The sequence below is a fragment of the Mobula birostris genome, chromosome 2 (assembly GCF_030028105.1).
Source record: "Mobula birostris isolate sMobBir1 chromosome 2, sMobBir1.hap1, whole genome shotgun sequence".
Lineage (NCBI taxonomy): Eukaryota > Metazoa > Chordata > Chondrichthyes > Myliobatiformes > Myliobatidae > Mobula > Mobula birostris.
In genome coordinates, this window is record NC_092371.1 from 235,982,182 (window position 1) to 235,993,064 (window position 10,883).

Below are 10,883 nucleotides of genomic sequence, written 5' to 3' on the forward strand. Positions count from 1 at the left end.
TCGCACTCTATGGACACCACAACAAACTGCAACTGCCCTTCAAATCCTTGGAGGAAGAATTCAAGGTAACGAGAGCCAGAGAAGTGCTACAGTATAGGGACTCAAGTGATCCGAAGGTGGCTAGAGCAGGGATCCAAGTAAGTACTGGCAGGAAGTGGAGGGCAGAGGAAGCTGTTCAGGAAGCAGAGGCGAGGCTGCATCACAGGAGGCTGGTGGGAGTGGTCACATGAGGCTGAGCTGGGCTAGGATCCTCTCCAACTCCCCAAATGGACACCAGAGGGAAGGAAAGGCATCGTTTAGTTCAGGAGGAGGTGAAAGCAGTAGTGGAGGAGACAAGAACATGCAAGGCGGTGGAAATGAAGCAACAGGGGGCTTGGACAAGATGGGAGAATGTGGTTGAGAGGAAAGTGACCTGGGCTGAGCTTTGGAAAGCCGAACCACACCGCATCCAACTTCTCATCCAGGCAGTGTACGATGTGCTTCCAAGCCCATCAAACCTGCACACATGGGGCAAGGCAGAGTCATCTGCGTGTCCACTATGCTCCAAGTGAGGAACCCTGGAGCACATCTTCAGCGGCTGTGCAAGGGCACTTGGTGAGGGACAGTACAGGTGGAGGCATGATCAGGACCTGAAGACCATCGCTGAAGCCGTCAGCGCAGGAGTTGAGTGGGTGAAGCGGTCCCGACCCTCCAAGCAGACCATTGCCTTTGTCAGAGCTGGGGAGCAGCTAATACCTGCCAAAAGAACATCTGCAGGCATTCTGACCTCTGCAAAGGACTGGCAGCTGTTGGTGGACCTCGCACGGCAGCTGAAGTTCCCCAACCATATCGCAGCCACCACTCTGTGACCAGACATTGTCCTTGTATCTGAGTCTATTAAGCAAGTGGTGCTGCTGGAGCTGACAGTCCCATGGGAAGATAGCTTGGAAGAGGCCTTTGAAAGGAAGCTCTCCAAGTACACAGAACTGGTCAGCAACTGTCAGCAGGCTGGATGGAGAGTGAGGTGTCTCCCAGTGGAGGTTGGTTGTAGGGGATTTGCAGCCCATTCATTAGCCAGAGCCTTCAGCATTTTGGGCATCGAGGGAGAGGGGAAGAGGAGAGCCATCCGCAGTACCACCGATGCGGCAGAGAGGGCCTCAAGATGGCTGTTCCTCAAAAGAGGGGAGCCATGGAGTCATAAGTAGCTAGCCATCTGGACACAAGCTGGGATCTGATCAGCCCCGGCTGGGTCACCTGGAGGAGGTTGTATGATGTTGAAAGACCCGAAACACCCGATGATTCCAGGAACATCACTGAAGATGTGTCCAGAGGCATCAGTAGATGTATGTAAATAGGTTAGATATAGGACCAATAGAAAATGATGCTGGAGATATTGTAATGAGAGACGCAGAGATGGCAGAGGAACTGAATGCGTATTTTGCGTCAGTCTTCACAGTGGAAGACATCTGCAGTATATCGGACATTCAAGATTGTCAGGGAAGTGAAATAAGTGCAGTGAAAATTACATCTGAGAAGGTGGTCAGGAAGCTTAATGGTCTGAGGGTGGATAAATCTCCTGGACCTGATGGAATGCACCTTTGAGTTCTGAAAGAAGTAGTTGGAGAGATTGTGAAGGCATTAACAATGATCTTTCAAGAATCGACAGATTCTGGCATTGTACCGGATGACTGGAAAATTGCAAATGTTACTTCGCTATTTGAGAAGGGTGGGAGGCAGCAGAAAGGAAACTGTAGACCTGTTAGCCTGACATCAATGGTTGGGAAATTGTTGGAGTTGATTGTTAGGGATGAGATTGTGGAATACCTGGAGGCACATGACAAGATAGGCGAAAGCTGCCATGGTTTCCTAAAAGGAAAATACTGCCTGATTAACCTACTGCAATTTTTTGAGGAAATTACAAGCAGGGTAGACAAAGGAGATGCAGTAGATGTGGTGTACTTGGATTTTCAGAAGGTCTTTGACAAGGTGCCACACATGAGGCTGCTAAGCAAGATAAGAGCCCATGGAATAACGTTACTCACATGGGTGGAGCATTGGCTGATCAGCAGAAAACAGAGAGTGGGAGTAATGGGATCCTATTCTGGCTGGCTACCAGTTACCAGTGGATTAAACAAGGGTCGGTGTTGGGACTGCTGTTTTTTGCAATGTATGTCAGTGATTTTGATTATGGAATTAATGGATTTGTGGCTAAATTTGCTGATGATACAAAGATAGGTGGAGCAGCAGGTAGTGTTGAGGAAACAGAGAGCCTCCAGAGAGACTTAGATAGTTTAGGAGAATGGGCAAAGTGGCAAATAAAATACAATGTTGGAAAGTTTATGGTCATGCACTTTGGTGGAAGAAATAAATGGGCAGACTATTATTTAGATGGGGGAGGAGAATTCAAAATGCAGAGGTGCAAAGGGACTTGGGAGTCCTTGTGCAGGATACCCTAAAGGTTAACTTCCAGGTTGAGTCGGTTGTGAAGAAGGTGAATGCAATGTTGATATTCATTTCTAGAGGTATAGAATATAAGAGCAGGGATGTGATTTTGAGGTTCTCTAAGGCACTCGTGAGACCACACTTGAGTATTGTGTGAAGTTTTGGGCTCCATATTTTAGAAAGGATATACTAACATTGGAGAGGGTTCAGAGAAGATTCACGAGAATGATTCCAGGAATTAAAGGGTTACTGTATGTGAATCGTCTGGCAGCTCTTGGGCTGTATTCCCTGAAGTTCAGGAGAATGAGGGGGAATCTCATAGCAACATTCTGAATGTTAAGAGGTCTGAACAGATTAGATATGGAAAAGTTATTTCCCATGGTAGGAGAGTCTTGGACAAGAGGGCACGACTTCAGGATTGAAAGATGTCCATTTAGAACTGAGATGCAGAGAATTTACTTTAGCCAGAGGGTGGTAAATCTGTGGAATTTGTTGCCATGAGCGGCTGTGGAAGTCAAGTCATTGGGTACATTTAAGGCAGAGATAGATTGGGTCTTAATTAGCCAGGTCATCAAAGGTTATGGGGAGAAGGCAGGAGAGTAAGGATAACTGGAAGAATTAGATCAGCCCATAATTGAATGGCGGAGCAGACTCGATGGGACGAATGGCCTACTTGTGCTTCTATATCTTATGGTGTTATGCATGTACTTTGATAATAAAACTTACTTTGAAATTTGAACTCTCAAAACTTAACATTTATCAATTACTCCATTTACTGATATTGAAATATTGGTCTTAAAATTGTTCTTAAAATATTTCCAGATCTCAGAAACCCAGTAAATGCAGTTTCCAACTCATTTTCTCAAAACTTTCTATCCTCTCTTTATGTATGCTATGTTCACCTTAAATCACTCTGGCTCGATGTGAATACTGGAGATTTTCTTTTCCCTCTCAGCCCTTTCAAAACAAGAAAGTCATCACCTCTGACCTTTCCCCTTTGGTGGATTCTGGTGCACTCTCCCCAGCCAACACATTCCCAGCCTTTCTCATCACCCCTTGTGTGTAGAGAACTGAGCTGACTTTGGTATACCCAGGCCTGAAATAACATCCAGCAAAAGATTTCCAGAACCTTTAAATTGCCTCCACATGGCAACATGATCTTCCCTCAAACTATCCAGCTTAGTTTGAGTCTGATTCAGGTCACTTAGCACCTCCATGAACAGAAGGAGCAATGAACGCTTTCCCAAGCACTGGTGAGGACTCACTTGGAGTATTGTGAGCATCTTTGGGATCCTTATTTAATAACTGACATTGGAGAGGGTTCAAAGGAGGTTCACAAAAATAATTCCGGTATTGAAAGGCTTATCATATGAGGAGTGTTGGATGGCTGTGGGCATGTACGCACTGGAATTTAGAAGAATGAGGGGAAATCTAATTGAAACCTATTAAATGTTGAAAGATCTCAATAGAGTGGATATGGAGAGGTTGGTTGCTATAGTGGGACCAAACGACACAGCCTCATGATACATATCCCTTTAGAACACATTTTAATCCTGATGCACGGGGGTATTGTGTATTTCTTTCAGACACACCTAAGGTAGCAACACACCAGTAAACCCTGGAGGCATTAATAAAGTCTGGAGAGCAGCTGTTTGGGAACATGCACAAGAATTACTAAAAAGATTGACTATAACCAGTACAAGAACAATAAAGGGACAGTTTCCTGTACAGGGAGCTGCTGCACCTTCCTCATTACAAGCTTCCCTCAAGTCTTCAGAATTTGACTATTCAGAGTTTGTAGGCAGAATGCACCATGCCTCCAGCAGACGCTGAAGATACTTCAGAATGCTGGGAGGTTATAGACCTGACAGTCATACTCCCCAACATATTCAGCAATTTTTATTAATGTATTTTCCCACCTCAACTTGAGTGTGGAGATCCATTTCAGATATATGTGTTGATTTATACACAAATAATAGTCATACTTTATTGACCCCAGGGGGAAATTGATTTTCATTACAGTTGCACCATAAATAATAAATATTAATAGAACCATAAATAGTAATATGTAAATTATGCCAGAAAATTATGAAATAAGTCCAGGAGCAGCCTATCAGCTCAGGGTGTCTGACCCTCCAAGGGAGGAGTTGTAAAGTTGATGGCCACAGGCAGGAATGACTTCCTATGATGCTCTGTGCTGCATCTCAGAGGAATGAGCCTCTGGCTGAATGTACTCCTATGCCCACCCAGTACATTATGTAGTGGATGGGAGACATTGACCAAGATGGCATGCAACTTAGACAGCACCCTCTATTCAGACACCACCGTGAGAGAGTCCGGTTCCATCCCCACAACATCACCGGCCTTACGAATAAGTTTGTTGATTCTGTTGGTGTCTGCTACCCTCAGCCTGCTGACCCAGCACACAACAGCAAACATGATAGCACTGGCCACCACAGACTCGTAGAACATCCTCAGCATCGTCCAGCAGATGTTAAAGGACCTCAGTCTCCTCAGGAAGTAGAGACGGCTCTGACCCTTTTTGTAGACAGCCTCAGTGTTCTTTGACCAGTCCAGTTTATTGTCAATTCGTATCCCCAGGTATTTGTAATCCTCCACCATGTCCACACTGACCCCCTGGATGGAAACAGGAGTCACCAGTACCTTAGCTCTCCTCAGGTCTACCACCAGCTCCTTAGTCTTTTTCACATTAAGCTGCAGATAATTCTGCTCACACCATGTGACAAAGTTTCCTACCGTAGCCCTGTACTCAGCTTCATCTCCCTTGCTGATGCATCCAACTATGGCAGAGTCATCCGAAAACTTCTTAAGATGACAAGACTCTGTGCCGTAGTTGAAGTCCGAGGTGTAAATGGTGAAGAGAAAGGGAGACAAGACAAGACAAGGGAGACATGAGGCAGCATATTCAGAACTGTGCAAATGTTTTACAGGCACACACATATATAGCTCGGGTGCCTAAAGCTTTTGCACAGTTCTGTATTTGACATCATGGAGCAGGGGGCAAGTCTGTAAATCTGACAGGAGCAAAAGGTTTTGAGAATGGTGAGGGTGGAGCACTATGGGTGAGGTGTAGGACAGGTGGCAGAGAAGTGCCAGGGATGAGTGGGGAGACGGATAGGGGATGGCATATGTGCAGACACACCCAGCCCTGAGAAATCAGGCAAGGTTATTTGATTCCAAACAACTGGTTTATTGATCATTACAGAATGTCTCTCTGGTGCTTCCTGCCCCCTTCCCTCTCCCTTCCCCTTTTCCCAACCATGATTCCCCTCTCTCTGTCCCCTTCCCGCTCTCAGTCCACAACAGAGCGTGGATCAATACATGGAACTATGATGTTGTGGCCATTACAGAGGCTTGGATGTCTCAGCGGCAGGAATGGCTGCTGAGTGTGCTAGGCCTCAGATGTTTCAAAAAGAGAGGGGGGCAAAAGAGGTGGGGACGTGGCATTGCTAATCAGGGATAGTGTCATGGCTGCAAAAAAGGAGGAAGTCCCGTGGAGGGATTATCTACTGAGTCAGTGTGGGTGAAGTCTGAAAGGAGAAGGGGGCAATAACTCTATGGAGTGTTTTTTTTTTATAGACCCCCCAATAGTAACAGAAATATCAAGGAGCACATAGGGAGACAGATACTCCAGTGCAATAAGAATAGAGTTGTTCTCATGGGTGATTTTAACATACTTAATATTGACTGGCATCTCCTTAGAGCAAGAGGTTTAGATGGGGTGGAGTTTGTTAGGTGCGTTCAGGAAGGTTTTCTGAAGCAATATGTACATTGCCAACGAGAGGAGAGGCTGTACTTGATCTGGTATTGGGAAATTAACCTGGTCACAGAGTATTTTGAAGGTCATGATCACAACTCTATCTCCTTTACCATAGCCTGGAGAGGGATAAGAACAGACAATTTGAGAAAACATTTAATAAGGGCAAGGGAAAATATGATGCTATTAGGCAGGAACTTGGGCACATAAATTGGGAGCAGATGTTCTCAGGGAAATGAACGGCAGAAAATTGGCAAATGTTCACGGAACATTTGCATGGCATCCTGCATAAGTATGTTCCATTGAGGCAGGGAAAGGATGGGAGGGTAAATGAACCATGGTGTACAAAGGATGTAGAAAATCTAGTTAAGAAGAAAAGCTTATGAAAGGTTCAAGAAACTAGGTACTGACAGAGTTCTAGAAAACTACAAAGTTGTCAGGAAGGAGTACAAGAATATAATTAGGAGAGCTAGAAGGGACCATGAGAAGGCCTTAGCGAGCAGGATGAAGGAAAGCTCCAAAGCATTCTACAAGTATGTGAAGAGCAGGAGGGTGAGCTGTGAGGAAATAGGACCAAACAGATGCGATAGTGGAAACGTATGCATGGAGTTGGAGGAGGTAGCAGAGGTACTTAATGAATACTTTGCCTCAGTATTCACAAGGGAAAAAGACCTTGGCAATTGTGGAGATGACTTACAGTGGACTGAAACACTTGAACATATCGACACTAAGAAAGAGGATGTGCTGGAGCCTTTGAAAAGCATTAAGTTAGATAAGTCACTGGGACCGGATTAGGTATACACCAGGCTACTGTGGGAAGCGATGTAGGAGATTGCTGAGCCTCTGGTGATGATCCTTGCATCATCAATAGGGATGGGAGAAGTACCGGAGGATTGGAAGGTTTCAAATGTTGTTTCCTTGTTCAAGAAAGGGAGTAGAGATAACCCAGAAAATTATTGACAAGTGAGTCTTACTTCAGTGGTGGGCAAGTTGCTGGAGAAGATCCTGAGAGGCAGGATTTATGAGCATTTGGAGAGACAATCTGATTAGGGATAGCATGGCTTTGTCAATGGCAGGTCGTGCCTTACGAGTCTCACTGAATTCTTTGAGGATGTAAAACACATTTGATGAAGGTAGAGCAGTGGATGTAGTGTATATGGATTTCAATAGGGCATTTGATAAGGTTCCCGATGCAAGGGTCTTTAAGAAAGTAATGATGCATGGGATCCAAGGAGACGTTGCTTTGTGGATTCAGAATTGGCTTGCTCACAGAAGGCAAAGAGTGGTTGTATTCTGGATGGAGGTCGGTGACCAGTGGTATTCCCAGGGATCTGTTCTGGGGCCCCTCCTCTGTGATTTTTATAAATGACCTGGATGGAAAAAGTAGAAGGGTAGGTTTGTAAGTTTGCTGATAACACAAGGGTTGGGGGCATTGTGGATATTCTAGAGGGGTGTCAGAGGTTACAGTGGGACATTGATCAGACGCAGAGCAGGGCTGAGAAGTGACAGATGGAGTTCAACCCAGATAAGTGTGAAGTGGTTCATTTTGGAAGGACAAATTTGAAGGCAGATGGTAAGATCTTGGCAGTGTGGAGGATCAGAGAGATCTTGGGGTCCGTGTCCATAGGTCACTTAAAGCTGCTATGCAGATTGATAGTGTTGTTAAGGCGGCGTATGGTGTGTTGGCCTTCATCAACCATGGGATTGAGTTCAAGAGCCGTGCAGTAATGCTACAACTATACAAGACCTTAGTTAGACCCCAGTTGGAGTACTGTAGATAGCCAGAGGCTTTATTCCAGGGTTGAAATGGCTAACACGAGGGGGCATAGTTTTAAGGTGCTTGGAAGTAGGTACAGAGGGGATGTCAGGTGTAAGTTTTTCACACAGAGAGTGGTGGGTGCCAGTGAGGGTAGTAGAGGCGGATACAATAGGGTCTTTTAAGAAACCCTTAAATATGTACACGGAGCTTAGAAAAATAGAGGGCTGTGCTGTAGAGAAATTCTAGGCAGATTCTAGCAACACACATCAAAGTTGCTGGTGAACGCAGCAGGCCAGGCAGCATCTCTAGGAAGAGGTGCAGTCGACGTTTCAGGCCGAGACCCTTTGTCAGGACTAACTGAAGGAAGAGTGAGTAAGAGATTTGAAAGTGGGAAGGGGAGGAGGAGATCCAAAATGATAGGCGAAGACGAGGGGGAGGGATGGAGCCAAGAGCTGGACAGTTGATTGGCAAAAGGGATATGAGAGGATCATGGGACAGGAGGCCTAGGGAGAAAGAAAAGGGGGAGGAGGGGAAACCCAAAGGATGGGCAAGGGGTATAGTGAGAGGGACAGGGGGAGAAAAAAGAGAGAGAAAAAGAATGTGTGTATATAGATAAATAACAGATGGGGTACGAGGGGGAGGTGGGGCATGAGCGGAAGTTAGAGAAGTCAATGTTCATGCCATCAGGTTGGAGGCTACCCAAACAGAATATAAGGTGTTGTTCCTCCAACCTGAGTGTGGCTTCATCTTTACAGTAGAGGAGGCCGTGGATAGATATATCAGAATGGGAATGGGACATGGAATTAAAATGTGTGGCCACTGGGAGATCCTGCTTTCTCTGGCGGACAGAGCGTAGGTGTTCAGCGAAAAGATCTCCCAGTCTGCATCGGGTCTCGCCAATATATAGAAGGTCACATCGGGAGCACCGGACGCCGTATATCACCCCCCGGCCGACTCACAGGTGAAGTGTCGCCTCACCTAGAAGGATTGTCTGTCTGGATAGTTTTTAGAGTAGGTTACATGGTTGGCACAAAGGGCCTCTAATGTGCTGTGGATGCCTATGTTCTATGTTCTAACAGACACCCATATCAGAATCAGATTTATCATCACTCACATATGTCAATTTTTTTTTGTGACAGCAGTCCAGTGCACTACATAAAATTATCTAAGACTTTTGCACAATATTGTACATGGAGGACTTAGTACTGTATTGGGTAAATAGTCAAACATCAGGGCTTAATAATACCTTATCAGATCAGAGAACAAATGACAAGGGCAGAATGGGACCTCATTCTATTACCCTTTTATCCTAGTGAAAACTCTCACACCAGAATAGCCCTTAAAGAATGCCTGATGTATGAACAATTTCAGGTTGCTGAAGAGACCCTGCACACTCACATGGTGGTAGCAAGATTACCGATCAAGGGTAACAATATGGTGGTACATGATCAGTAACAAAGACGCCAAACCAACTTCATTCAATCGGGTCAATCACTCACAGCATTCTCTCACACCAGCCCAACAACAGAGAGTTCACAATCAACAAACCAAACAAGTTCCCTGGGGTATTCCTGCCTTTGGAAAAGATATTCACCCACAACCTAGATGGCTCGACACTAGGTATAAGTCACAACCTCCATCTCCACTCCCTTTCTTTGCGGAAGAAAGTCTTAGACCAGGATACTCCTTTCGGGACAGAGGGAACATTCAGAGGTCCCATTGATATTATGAAGTAGAGTGTGAGACTGGGCACATGCCATGAGGCCTGCCTCATCCGTCACCCTCAAAGACTAATGGCTTTTGGTCACATCTACTTGTTGAAAGTGACAGCCTGAGGTTATGCAATTAATATTAAAAAATCTCAGTTCTGTCATACAAAAGTAAATTTCCTAGGCATGACAATTACCAATCGGGGATGTGGTTCAATCACTGAATTTAAACAAAAAGTCACTTGAGTAGGATATCCAAAGACTCACAAAGCCTTACAATCAACCCTAGAATTACGCTAGGGCTTTCATACCTGACTATGCTCAATTGTCAAAACCATTATACGACAGATGTAAACTGGAAAAATAAGCCTTTTGTTTTTTCCCCAGAAGATTATGAGGCACAAGAGAAACTCAGTTCAGCAAGCAATATACCTCCAGGCAAGACTCCTAACAACATCTCTTGTACAAATGGAGTCTGCTGCTTTGGAAAATAATAGTCAATTGTCTACAAATCAATGGAGAGCTACCGTTTCTAGATATTGTCCTGCCTGATGAAGGGTCTCGGTTCGAAACATTGGCTATACTCTTTCCCATTGATGCTGCCTGGCTTACTGAGTTCCTCCAGCATCTTTTGTGTGTAACTAGATTTTTATTTATCTATTTATTGGGATACAGCATGGAATAGGCCCTTCTGGCCCTTTGAGCTGAACCACCCAGCAATTCCCGATTTAACCCGAGCCTAATCACAGGGCAACCTACAACGGCAAATTAAGCTACCAACCAGTACGTCTTTTGGACTGTGGGAGGAAACCAGGGCACCTGGAGGAAACCTTTGCGGTCAAAGGGAGAGTGTCCAAACTCCTTACAGACAGCAGCAAGAATTGACCCCAGGTCGCTGCTACTATTGTGGTAACCGCTATGCTACACATGGCAATAATTTTTCAAGAAGGCACCTTAAAGTGGGAATATGTTCCTAAGATCTATTACTTACAATCCTTACCATTCATGGAAGATGTAGAACCATCTTCTCTATGATCTAATATAGCTCGACATCCTTAAAAGCACTATTCCGAAATATGGGATTGTGATGGACCAACAATGAAAATCCAGGAAGATGGATCCACTCCATTATATTCCCTGCTCTTGATTATAGAAGAAATTTTTTTATTGGAAACTGAATTGGAACCACATGAGTTGCAAGCACATCCTTTAGGGA